We start from the raw sequence: 13,518 nt of genomic DNA, 5'->3' as shown, positions 1-13,518 counted from the left end.
TTTTAAAAATGGGCAAAGGACTTGAATAGACACTTCTTCTAAGAAAATATTCAAATGACCAATGCACACATGGAAAAAATGTTCAATGAAGCCGAAACTATGGTGATATAACACATCACCACCATTAGGATGGGGACTGTCACAAAGAGGAGGGGGGAAGGAAGGAAGGAAGGAAGGAAAGAAGGAAGAAAATCAATGTTAGTGAGGAAGTTGAACCCTTGTGCACTGTGTGTGGGACTATCAAATGATATAACCACTGTGGAAAACAGTATGGTAGCTCCTTAAAAAATTTATAATAGAATTACTATATGACCCTGCAATTTCATTTCTGAGTACCCACCCAAAAGAATTGACAATGGGTTCTCCAAGAGATATTTATACACCATGTTTGTAGCAGCATTCTTTGCAATAGCTCACTTATCCATCGATGGATACATGGCTAAGCAAAGTGTGGTCTAAACATACAGTGGAGAATTACTCTGTCTCAAAGAGCAAGGAGACCCCTGGTGGGAGGGGGTGCAGGGACAGAGCTGCGAGGTGAGCACCCTGTTCGCGGATGCTACTCATCGTTTTTGTCTCCGCGTGCACGGCTCTTCTCGCCAGGGACATAATCTGGGTCCTGGTTATAGGACAGACAAGTACAAGAGGCTGAAGGCAGAAGTGGGAAAGCAGAGTGAAGCATTGGAAAGAAGAAGGAGACCATAACAGAGTCAGCTGGCCGACAGCAACAGAAGGAAACAGAGAGGCAGGAAGAGAACTGAAGAATAGCAACGGAGATCTCTCAGTGGTCAATGAAATCCGTGTTTGCAATTGGCTTTTGTCTCACTGCCCTAAGGGGAATGTTCAACTCCATATTTGATGGTGGAGTTGTAGCAGAACTCCCTACATGCAAGGACTGCTGGGGGTGACACTACGGACTGCCCCTTCATCTTCCCGTGTAGTCTGTGCACTGTGTCTGTTCGACGGAAGATCCAGAAGATTCTCGGCCGAGCTGCCACCAAGCAGGCAGGTGGATTCCTTGGCCCTCCACCTCCTTCTAGGATGTTCTCTTGAAGCCAAGCTGAACCCTTTAATTCCTGTTGTTTTTAGGTATGCAAGATGGACTGGCATCTATTGTCTAGCAAGAACCACAGGCTGCCTTCGCACCTCGGCCACTTTCTAGTTTTGAGTTATTTTGCAGCTTTTTGGATACCATTAGACTGAGACTGGCACCCAACACAAATGATGCTGCTTTTGGTCACAGATAAATTGTCTTAAATAAGTAGACTGATTAGTTAAGTTCAGGTGACACTTTTTATTGAAAAACAAATAGCATCTTTCTTGCTTTGCTGACATAAATGTTTTCTGTGGGACCGACTCTCAAGGCTGTGTGCGTGTCACACACGTGGAAGTTGGCTCTCAGTGAATGAACATTTAGAAATCTAGAAGAAAAACGCAGTTTGTGTAACTACACTTAATTGGAACTATTTGTTGTGTATTTTTTTAAGCCAAATACATCAGTTGAAATCAGTAAAGGCGAAATTTTAGCTACTTCAAAAAAAAAAAAAAAAAAAAGCAAGGAGATTCCGACACATGCTACAACATGGGTGAATCTCAAGGACATTATGCTAAGTAAAACAGATGTCGCAAACAGACGAATTCCACTTACATGAGGTACTTGGAATCGCCCAGATCATAGAGACAGAGCGTAGAAAGTGCTTGGTTGCCAGGGACTTGGGGAGAAGAGATGGGAAATTATTTTGTAATGGGGATACAGTTTCCATTCCTTAAGATAGGAAGTGTATGGAGGTGGATGCTGGTGATGGTTGCATGCTTTCATAAATGTATTCAAGACCACTGGAGTGTACACTTTAAGAGTTAAGAGGGTAAGCTTTTAGAGTGTTTATTCACTGGGCCCAGCGCCATGGCTCACTTGGCTAATCCTCCGCCTGCAGCGCTGGCATCCCATATGGGCACCGGGTTCTAGTCCCAGTTGCTCCTCTTCCAGCCCAGCTCTTTGCTGTGGCCCGGGAGGGCAGTGGAGGATGGCCCAAGTGCTTGGGTCCCTGCACCTGCATGGGAGACCAGGAGGAAGCACCTGGCTCCTGGCTTCGGGTGCAGTGCCAGCCGTAGTGGCCATTTTGGGGGGTGAACCAAAAGAAGGAAGACCTTTCTCTCTGTCTCTCTGTCTCTCTCTCTCTGTAACTCTACCTGTCAAATAAATTTAAAAAAGAGTGTTTATTCACAACAAAAAATAGAAAAAAATTAATTTAAAAAAGAACCCAAATGAAATTGATCCATAGATTTAATGTAATCCCAATCAAAATACTTGTAGGCTTTTAAAAAACAGAAATTGACACATATATTCTAAAATTTATATTGAAATACAGAGGCCTCCTATTAATAAAACAATTTTGAAAAAGAATGAAATTGGTTGTGTGTCTATGGTCCAGTCCTTTTTCTCTCTGAGTGGTATTCCACCCTTTTGTTATACTCACTGGTTGGGGCACATTGTTTTTTTTTTTATTTTTACAATTTTTAGCTATTATAAGTAAAGTTATTATAAATATTTATGTACCAATATACTATAATACAGATTTGTGTGAGTTCTTTATATATTCTGGATATAAGTCTCTTTGTCAGATGGGAATATTGCAAATATAGTCTTCCACCATATGTCTATCTTTCTACTCTCTTAATGGTGTCTTTTGAGGAATAGACACTCCTAATTTTAATGCCTATTTATCAATATTTTCCTTTATTCTAATGCTTTCTGGGACCCATTTAAGACATCTTGGCTACCTCCCAGTTATTGGGATATTCCCTTTTATTTTCTTGAAAGAACTCTGACTTTGCCTTTTACATTCAACATTTCCAAGCCTGGAAATGGCTTCTGTGAGTGAATGTACAACTGACCTAGCCCCATGTATTTAAAAAGTGACTGTTTCCCACCTGGCCGCTGGGACAACACTGCTGCGAGTCAGTGAGCACGTCCTTCCACGAGGGGTCTCTTCTCTCATCTGTTCCATTGGCCTGGTTGTCTATCTTTGCACCAGTACTATGTTCAATACCGTTTGAGTTAGTGGAATTTTATAAATTCTTCACAACTGCTCCTAAGTCCTCCAGCTTGGTTTTTCTGCTTCAAGATGAGCATTTCCCAAGCTTTTGCATTTCCATATGAATTTTAGAGTCAACCTGTGAATTTATTTTTTGTTTGTTTGTTTGTTTTTGTTTTGTTTTGTTTTGTTTTTTTGACAGGCAGAGTGGACAGTGAGAGAAAGAGACAGAGAGAAAGGTCTTCCTTTTTGCCATTGGTTCACTCTCCAATGGTCGCTGTGGCTGGCACGCTGTGGCCAGCGCACCACGCTGATCTGAAGCCAGGAGCCAGGTGCTTCTCCTGGTCTCCTATGGGGTGCAGGGCCCAAGCACTTGGGCCATCCTCCACTGCACTCCCAGGCCAAAGCAGAGAGCTGGCCTGGAAGAGGGGCAACAGGGACAGAATCCAGCACCCCGACTGGGACTAGAACCTGGTGTGCCAGCGCCGTTAGGCGGAGGATTAGCCTATTGAGCCACGGCATTGGCCTGTGAATTTCTTTTAAAAACTGCTGGGAATCAAATAGGATTACATTGAATATACAGATAAATTTGTAAACAATGACTCTTTGTAATATTTAGTCTTACAATCCATGAACATTGTATATCCTCCATTTACTTGAGTTTTATTTTCTTTCAATAGCTTTTTGTAATATTCTATGTAAAGGTTTTTTTTTTTAGATAAGTGATTTTTTAAATGTTAAAAATGGTATTAAAAAAAACTTATTTGAGAGTCAGAGTTACAGAGAGAAACAGAGAGACAGAAAGAGACAAAGATAGAGACAGAGAGACAGAGAGGTAAGTCAACTATCCATTGGTTCACTCCCCAAATGGCTGCAATGGCCAGATCTGAACCAATCCAAAGTCAGGAGCCAGGAGCTTCTTCAGGGCTCCCACTTTTTGTTTGCTAAGAGATCTCTTTTTAAAATCATGGGTTTTATCAAATTGCTTTCTCTGTTAAAATGACCTTATGTTTTGTCTCTTTCATTATGTAAATATGATAATCACATTGATTTTTGGATGTTAAAATAACCTTGTTTTCCTGCAGTTGTGATGGGTCTTCCTGATCTGTCAGTATTTCGCTTAAGGTTTCCTACAAATGCATTTGTGATGGGCACAGTCCTGTTGATCTCTGTATTATGCTTCCTGTCTGATTAGGCTGCACACATGATGCCGCCCCAAATAACAAGTTGGGAAGGGTTCCTTCTTTTTCTATTCTCTGGAAGTTTGGGTGAGATTGGCATCACTTTTTCTTTCAATGATTGGAAGCATTCTCTAATGAAGACACCTGGGCTTGCAAATTATAGATTTAAATCCCTAAATTCATAAAGAAAATGATTCAGGTTCTCTGGCTTTTTCTTTGGTCAGCTTTCAATTTTATTTTATTTTTTTAAAGTGCTGATTCCATCCTTTTTTTTTTTTCAAGATTTATTCATTTATTCGGAATTCAGAGTTATACACACACACACACAGAGAGAGAGAGAGAGAGGGAGAGAGAGAGAGAGAGGTCTTCCATCTACTAGTTCGCTCCCCAGATGGCCTCAACGGCTGTTCTGTGCCGATCCGAAGCCAGGATCCTCCATGTCTCCCATGTGGGTGCAGAGGCTCAAGGACCTGGGCCACCCTCCACTGCTTTCCCAGGCCATAGCAAAGAGCTGGATGGGAAGAAGAGCAGCCTGTACTCGAACTGGTGCCCTTATGGGATGCTGGCACTGCAGGCAGCGGCTTTACCTGCTACGCCACAGTGCCGGCCCCTCAATTTTATTTTTTAAGGAAATTTGTGCAGTTCATTTGCATGTCCAGCCATACCAGCACAAAGTTATTACAATATTCTCTCATATTTCTAAGTGTATAGGATATGTAAAGGTGTTCTTCTTCATTCATGGTATTGGGGTTTTGTTTTTTTTTAAATGAATCTTCCAAGTTTATCAGTCTTATAAGTGTTTTAAAGGACCAATCTTTAGCTTTGTTATTTTCCTCTTATATACATTTCTTTTCTATTTAAGTAATTTCTACCCATACATCTATTATTTCCTTCCTTCCTTTCACTTTCTTTGAAGTGAATTCACTGTTGATTTTTAAATTCACCAGATACATCCTTAGGTCATTTGCTGTCAGCCTTTCTTATTTTATGATATATACTGCCAGGCACATATTTCCCTATAAACACGGTTTTAAATTCACCTAATTATTTTTGATATATGATGTTTTTATTGTCATTCAATTAGCAATGTTTTCTAGATTTCATTGCAATCTCTCTTTCTTATTGGTTGCTAGTATTTACTTAATTTCTAAATGTGAGAATTCTCTTGTTATCCATGTGTTACTGACTTCTAGCTATGATCAGGAAACATTCTGAACTACTTTAATCTTTTAAGATCTGTTGAGAGTTTCTCAATTTTGGTAGACATTTCGTGTATACTTTTTAAAATATGTGTTTCCTGGGCTGGCGCCATGGCTCACTTGGCTAATCCTCCGCCTGCAGCACCGGCACCCGATATGGGCACCGGGTCTAGTACCGGTTGCTCCTCTTCCAGTCCAGCTCTCTGCTGTGGCCTGGGAGGGAAGTGGAGGATGGCCCAAGTGCTTGGGTCCCTGCACCTGCATGGGAGACCAGGAGGGAGCACCTGGCTCCTGGCTTTGGATCGGCACAGCCCCGGCAGTAGTGGCCATTTGGGGAGTGAGCCAACAGAAGGAAGACCTTTCTCTATGTCTCTCTCTCTCTCTAACTCTACCTGTCAAATAAAAAAAAAATGTGTTTTCTGAAGTTGGGTCAAGTGTCCCTTATATGTCAGTTAGCAAAGCTTCAATAGTCATATTGGACTTTTTGTCTGTTCAGTTACTTTTGCTCTTTATACCTAGTTCTTTTTTAAAATATTTATTTATTTATTTATTTATTTGAAAGGCATAGTTACAGAGAGAGAGAGAGAGAGAGAGAGAGAAAAAGAGACAGAGAAAAAGATCTTCCATCTGTTGGTTTCACTTTCCAAATGGCCACAATGGCTGGGGCTGGGCCAGGCCGAAGCCAGGAGCCAGGAGCTTCATCTGGATCTCTCACACGAGTACAGGGGTCCAAGCACTTGGGTCATCTTCTACTGCTTTCCCAGGCACATTAGCAGGGAATTAGATTGGGAGTGGAGCGGCTAGAACTCAAACCAGTGCTCATATGGGATGCTGGTGCTGCAGGCAGCAGTTTAACCTGCTGAGCCACAGTACCAGCCACTAGCCAATCCTTTTTATACTTATCCACATATATACTCTTTCTTTTTTTTTTTTTTTTTTTTTTTTTTTTTTTACAGGCAGAGTGGACAGTGAGAGAGAGAGACAGAGAGAGAAAGGTCTTCCTTTTTGCTGTTGGTTCACCCTCCAACGGCCGCTGTGGCCGGCGCATCTCACTGATCCGGAGCCAGGAGCCAGGTGCTTCTCCTGGTCTCCCATGCGGGTGCAGGGCCCAAGCACTTGGGCCATCCTCCACTGCCTTCCCGGGCCACAGCAGAGAGCTGGCCTGGAAGAGGGGCAACCGGGATAGAGTCCGGTGCCCCAACCGGGACTAGAACCCGGTGTGCCGGTGCTGCAAGGCGGAGGATTAGCCTGTTAAGCCATGGCGCCAGTCTTATACTCTTTCCATTTGTCATAATTCATTCCAGTTTTTCCATGTTTACATATGGGATTGGGCTCCTCCTGCCTGAGAGGAACTATCTATGGTACCTTTTTCATGTGGGTCTGGCCACAATGAAATACTTACCTTTGTTTGAAAGTGTCTTTACATTGTTTTCACTTTGGAAAATACTGAGCATTTTAAATTGGCTTTATTTTCTTGAGGCACTTCAAGGTCTCTGTTCCTTGTCTTCCAGCTCCCATTATTTAGCTAAGAAGTCAGCTGTCAGACTTGTTGCTTCTGGAGGGTGATGTTGCCTTGTACTATTACTGCTTTTAAAATATTTTTTTTTAAAGACTTAGTTATTTATTTGAAAGTCAGAGTTACACAAAGAGAGATGGAGAGGCAGAGAGAGAGAGAGAGAGAGAGAGAGGTCTTCTATCCGCTGGTTTACTCCCCAATTGGCAGCAACCATCGGAGCTGCACCGATTCGAAGCCAGGAACCAGGAACTTCTTCTGGGCCTTCCATGTGGGTGCAGGGGACCAAGGACTTGGGCCATCTTCTACTGCTTTCCCAGGCCACAGCAGAGTTGGATCGGAAGTGGAGCAGCCGGGACTAGAACCGGCGCACATATGGGATGCCAGCACTGCAGGCAGTGGCTTTACCCACTACGCCACAGCACTGGCCCCTTAAGATAGTTTTATCTTACTAGAATGTACTTCAATGTTATTTCTTTCATATTTACCCCATTTGGAGTTTACAGTGCTTTTTGAATATTTGATTTGCTATCAATAGTCAATTTTGAAAAATCTACACATTTATTTCTTCAAATATTGCTTCTGGCAATTATCTCTCAACTTCTGCAACTATAAGCACGCTTATTTGAGAGCTTACCGCCATTTCTCTTGCCTCTGTGTGTGTGTGTTTGTGTTTTATATTTGGTATGTTTCTACTTCTCTGTGTTTGGTCTGATTTTTCCCTCCTGGAATATCTTCCTGTAAAATAACCTTCCCTTCATTTTTATCTATTCTGCTGTTAAATTCATGTGTTGAGTTCTTAATCTGTCATTGCATTTTCCCATGGTAAATTAATAAATTCCAATTCTGAAATTAAATCCTCCCACCTTGTCAATTACTTTCCTGACCATTTTTTTTATCACATTCATTTTAAAGTCCATGTGTAATAATGTGAATACCTGTTTCGTCAGTAGCTCTGTTTCCATGGGCTTTGTCTTGCCAAAGGCTCTTATGGACTACCAGATTTGCACTAGAGCAATCATACATGCTTGGGACCATGTTACCTCCCTCCAGAGGGATTTAATCCTTCCCCCGGAAGGCAGGTAAATGGCTCACCTTAGTCCAATCGAGGACTAAGATAACTCAGCATTGGATTAGGCTGGTTTAAGGCTTGGTCTAGCACTGATGCTCTTTATTCTCAGCATGTAGCCCTCCGAGTTCCTAACAGGGGACTTGCGTGAGATGTTTCCAGAGCTCCCTCTTCCATGCTCAGCTGCTTTGGAAGGTGCCCACAGCCCTTCAATAGTTTTGTATTTTACCCAACTCTTCTCTTCATCCCTGGTACGAGCTGCTCCGTCACAGTGGGAAGCAGACTACAGACAAGTTCTTGCTTCCAGTCTCTATGGCTGTCATCTGAGCTCTGGCCTGGGACAAGAATCTATACAGGGTCTCAGCAAATGTTATTCAATTTTGACTGTTTCAGGGGCTGACAATATAGCAACAAACAAAAAGAGAAAAATTGCTGTCCCTGCGGTACTTATAGTTTAGTGGAAGAGACAGACAATCAGCAAATAGGTAAGCAAGTTATACAGTGTGTTAAGTAATGAAAGGGATTAGATAAAATAAACTTAAAGGCACAGGAAATGTGCAGGGAAGTGAGTGACAACTTCACACCGGGTGACCAGGTGACGTCTCACTGGAGGGTGACCTATGTTTAAAGGTCAGAGGGTGGTGAGTGACTCAGTCACTGGAGGATGGAACAGTAGATGTGAACGTTATGATGCTAGGGAATGGCCAGTATATTGAAAAAGTAGCAAGGAGGCCGGTGTGGCTGGAGACAGGAGAGAGGCAGAGAGGAGATGTGCCCACTTGTGGAGGACCGTGGGGTTGCTGCCGTCCTCTAGCCTCACTCTGAATAAGAATGGGAAGCCAATGGAGGGTTTCCAGCATAGTGGTGACATGGCTGACTTCTGACTCAGCAGGTTCTCTCTGGGCACCAGGCGGTGAATCGAGAGAAGAGGAGAAAAGGCAGACGCACACAGCCATGTCAGGAGGCAGTTGCCTAGGTAGGGAAGATCTTGGACCAAGATGTAGGAGAGAAAGTGCTAAGACTGAACCAAAAGGGTCAGATACGGGGCAAGAAAAAAGGGAGCCAAAGATACTCCAAGGGTTTTGACCCAAGCCATTGGAAGATGTTAAAAACATCTACTAACCTTGGAAGGGAGGAATGGGATATAGCAGGTCAACTTGGGACATAATTGAAATATTGATTAGACATTTGTGTGGAATCAGATGATTGGAAATAAAGATACAACTCCAGAAGACAGCTGGATTGGAAACGTAAATTTACGAGCTGCCCATGTATAGGTAGTATTGAAAGTGCGACACCCAAGGAGATCTCCCAGAGCATTCCAAGATGTAGCAGGAAAATGAGAAGAATGTGGAGTCCAGGAGAGAGTGATCAACTAAGGCAAGTGTTTTGGAGAGAGGCCCCGTTAGATTAGGGTGGGCAACTGACCGCTGGATTTGTGATCAGGAGGCCGTGGGTGACTCTGATAGGAGCCACTGGGGTCGTGGTAGGAAGGAACACCTGCTGTGCGTGGGCTCAAAAAGCATTGGCAGAGGGGAAATTGGAGACAGCGAGTGCAGGTGCTGCTTCCAAGAAGCTTAGCAAGGCAAACAGAAGGGCAGAAGCTGCACTGGGAAGAGGTTGGAACTTTTTTTTTTAAGATTTATTTATTTATTTATTTGAAAGGCAGAGTTACAGAGAAACAGAGAGAGAGAGAGAGAGAGAGAGAGAGAGAGAGAGAGAGAGAGAGGTCTTCTATCTGCTGGTTTACTTTCCAGATGGCTGCAATGGCCGGAGCTGGGCCAATCCAAAGCCAGGAGCCTGGAGCTTCTTCCAGGTCTCCTTCAAGAGTGCAGGGGCCCAAGCACTTGGACCATTCTCCACTGCCTTCCCAGGCCATAGCAGAGAGCTGGATCGGAAGTGGAGCAGCTAGGTCTCGAACCAGCGCCCATATGGGATGCCAGCACTGCAGGCCATGGCTTTATCTGCTACGCCACAGCGCCAGCCCTGGGGTTGGAACTTTTTAGATTGGAGATATAATTACATGTTAGCTGTGATGGTTGTAGTGGTACATGGAGGGCAAAAATCAGTGATATAGGTGAGAGGAGACTTATAGAACCAATGACCTTGGGTGGCCAAGGGGTATACTGGGATCCACCATGGATGGCCTCGGCACAAACCTTTCAACAGGAGCTGAAATGAGAGGCTGCCTTAGACCACACACGTGCAAGAAGAGGCTAAGACCTGCCCTGTTATCCTGACTTCATATTTTCCTGTATTGCACAGCTAAAGAGTTGGCTCCTCTGACAAGCACTCAGCCACAGGGGAGAAGACCGGGGCCAAGAGCAGGTAGCATACTCAGCGGCAGTGGTAGCAGGGTCTTCCCCTCCTGCCCCTGGCCCTTTGATCCAGGCTGTTTCCCAGCAACCTTGGGGAGCCTGAGGGGGACTGAAGGCTGCAATTTGACTCAACCCTGAAGGTCAGGTTCACTCGTCCACTCCCTACGGGGAGGTACACACCTGTTGCAGCCATGGTTGAGGTTGGCATTGTCCACCTGGGTCTCAGGCCAGAAATCTCACAGCTAAGAAGAGTGAAGAGAATGCAGGTGAGATGTGCCCCCATAATCTCTCATGACCTTGCTATAAGAGAAGTAGTCCTCACAGAGACATCCATGAACCATCCGTCTACTGAGAGCACAACACTATTCCTACAGCTCCTTTAGGCTCAAAGAAGTCTCTGCTCTCTGTCCTAACAGGTGCTCTGAGTACCTCTCACTTGAAGGGCTCACTCAGGCACCACCAAGATTCCAGAGACAAGATTCTTATTGACCCTGGAGTCCACGACAACCAGAACTTTCCAGAATTCATGGCTGGCTGGTTATAGAATCATTTAAGGATTTAGCTTAGAGCTTTTACCCCCAATGAGTAAAGCCTAATGCCCCTTGGATTTTTACACTCTGCATAGAGAAAACGGGGTGAAAACAAGGCAGGGGGGTGTTCTCCAGACGGCACAGCGAGCCCAGATCCACCTGCACTTGGGTTCCTCCACCAGTGCACCTTGGAACGAGACCTTCAGTTTGGGCGATGACTTTGGGAAGCACAAGTGAAGAGTAGGCTAAGGGAAGAGGAGAGGGTTACAGCTGTGGCAGCTGGGCCTAAGCCCTTCTGGGGCCCTCGGAGACACTGCATAGAGCAAATCTCGACATCTTTCCCCCAAAGGACCAGGAGACAGGTGCTCATCCAGTGACTCACCCCCACTGGTTGAGGGTCAGCGCTGGGGACATTAATTCTCTCGGTTGTACCCATTTGGGCAAAGCCAGTTGCAGTGGTGGAAGAGAAAACAAGGTGAAAAGGGGGAGACACGGGTGGGTGCGGTGGGATGTGCTCAGGCTGCCAGACACTGACCATGTCAGGGGCAGGTGAACTCCGAGGCGGGTGAGGGCCGTGGGCGTGGCATCCCCAGCACTCTGACACAGATCTGCACAATTTCACATTCTCGCATCAGACTGACAGCTCACAGGCCGCTCGTTTACCCATAGAAATCTATTTCTTTTATTTTCCTTTTTTTTTTTTTTTTTTTTTTGACAGGCAGAGTTAGACAGTGAGAGAGAGAGAGACAGAGAGAAAGGTCTTCCTTTTTCCGTTGGTTCACTCCCCAAGTGGCCACTACGGCTGGCACGTTGTGGCCAGCGCGCTGTGCCGATCCGAAGCTAGGAGCCAGGTGCTTCCTCCTGGTCTCCCATGCGGGTGCAGGGCCCAATCACTTGGGCCATTCTCCACTGCCCTCCCGGGCCACAGCAGAGAGCTGGACTGGAAGAGGAGCAACCGGGACAGAATCTGGCACCCCAACCGGGACTAGAACCGGGGTGCTGGTGCCGCAGGCGGAGGATTAGCCAAGTGAGCTGCGGCGCCAGCCAGAAATCTATTTCTGACACCTGCTGTGCTGCTTAACCAGTGTGCTCACTGATACAGACACACAGAAGAGGCTCCCTTGCTGTGGGCCTCCAACTAATTATCAGCCCTCCCCTGCACCGTGCACTCTTGAGTGAACTCCTGGGAGTCCCCGGGGCATACCTCACCCCAAGCAGCGCATGCAAACCATCACACTCACACGCTGAGGGATTGTAGGGGCCCTCACAGATGCGCTGACAGATGGGTTGTTGGGGAGGGTCTCTCTGTAGAGGTGACCGTGAAGCTGAACTCTGGATGGCAAGAGGCAAAGTCCAGGCACAGGGACCAGCTCCGGCCACTTCCTGTTCCTGCCCCCTTCTCTGGCCATCCCAGGGCCTTTGGTGCCTTTGGCTTATCTACCCGGAGAATGACTCTTGCCCACCGCTCTGCTTGGCAGGCTCCTTGTCAGCTTTCAGATCCTAGATCAGCTACCGCACATCCTCATAAACCCTTCCTACGGGTTCTCTCGAGTCCTCTGATCCCTGCGGCACCTGCCCCTCCCTGTGCGTGCGTGAGTGCTGTGTGGCACTGTGTGTTGTGTTGCACTGTGTTTTGTCTTTGTAGACTTTTACCTTCTTAAGATCAGGATGGTGGTTTTCCCTTCTCCGTATTCCTGGTCTTTAGCCCAGTGCTGGCTCGTAGTAGGTGCTCAGTAAACATTGCTCGGTGAATGGTCTCAGGGGCTTGTGGGGAAGGACAGTGGTCAGGATGGGGCCAGGGCTAGCTCCTCTTCTTGAGTCACTTTCCACGGAGCTATCACATCCCCGCCCCAAAGTCTCCCCCTAGCAGTGTGAGGGGGTGGTGACGGGAGAGTTCCTTCTCCCTGCTGAGCACAGAGGCAGGTGTGGGGAGGTTCTGCCCTCTCCCATTCCACGGTTTAATGTGTAACTCGTCACCTTTCCTGAATGTCAATTTCTTTTATTTGCCTGTAATATTTTCACCTTGTTCAGTCTCCTTGGTTACAACGAGCAGTTCCAGGCCTACCAGACCAGCCACGAGCCTGGCCGCTTCTGCTCCTCACTGGCTGGCAAAGGCTTTGGCACCCTTGCCTCTGGCCCTAGGAGCCAGACCTAGACCTCTGGAGGCTCCCAGACACTTCCCAAAGCACCCCTTTCCAGGGCCAGTGCCTGGGGGTGCTGGTCACGCCCTGTGGGTGTCATCTGTGCCTTAGGGCTACTCAAAAAGGAGAAGTGTAGAGTTCAACTGGGTTGCTGCCCCTCCTTCTGAAGATCCAAGTTCACCCTAACGTGGAAGCCGTCCTTCCGCGCTCCCTCCTATCTACAAATACTTAAGGAGTGCTGAGCACACACCAGGCATGGAGGAGCCCACGGTGACCAAGACATTCCAGAAATCTCTCTGTAGAGAGAACCTTGCAGCAGGTGACAAATCAACAAGGTGGCCTCCCTCGGTGGGTGGTGCTCTGTGGGGAATAAGCAGAGGCCCCCACAGAGAGAGAGGAGGTGGGTCTGCCGGGGTCAGCAGAGGGGCGGTATCAAGGTCTTAATGATGGGAAGTATTGCCTCTTGGAAAATCTGTAGCTAATGGCATAAGCTGAACGTTTGTTCACTCTGATGGCAAGCACATGGTGTTCA

General features: G+C 46.1%; 1 pseudogene; it reads left to right on the top strand.

Moving 5' to 3' along the window:
• Positions 1-1,053, top strand: part of LOC133751418 (calcium load-activated calcium channel-like) — a 37,624-nt pseudogene extending 36,571 nt beyond the window's left edge.
• Positions 1,054-13,518: the final 12,465 nt, after the last annotated feature.

This window comes from Lepus europaeus, chromosome 22 (assembly GCF_033115175.1).
Source record: "Lepus europaeus isolate LE1 chromosome 22, mLepTim1.pri, whole genome shotgun sequence".
Taxonomy (NCBI): domain Eukaryota; kingdom Metazoa; phylum Chordata; class Mammalia; order Lagomorpha; family Leporidae; genus Lepus; species Lepus europaeus.
This window is presented reverse-complemented; position numbering and strand designations above follow the sequence as displayed.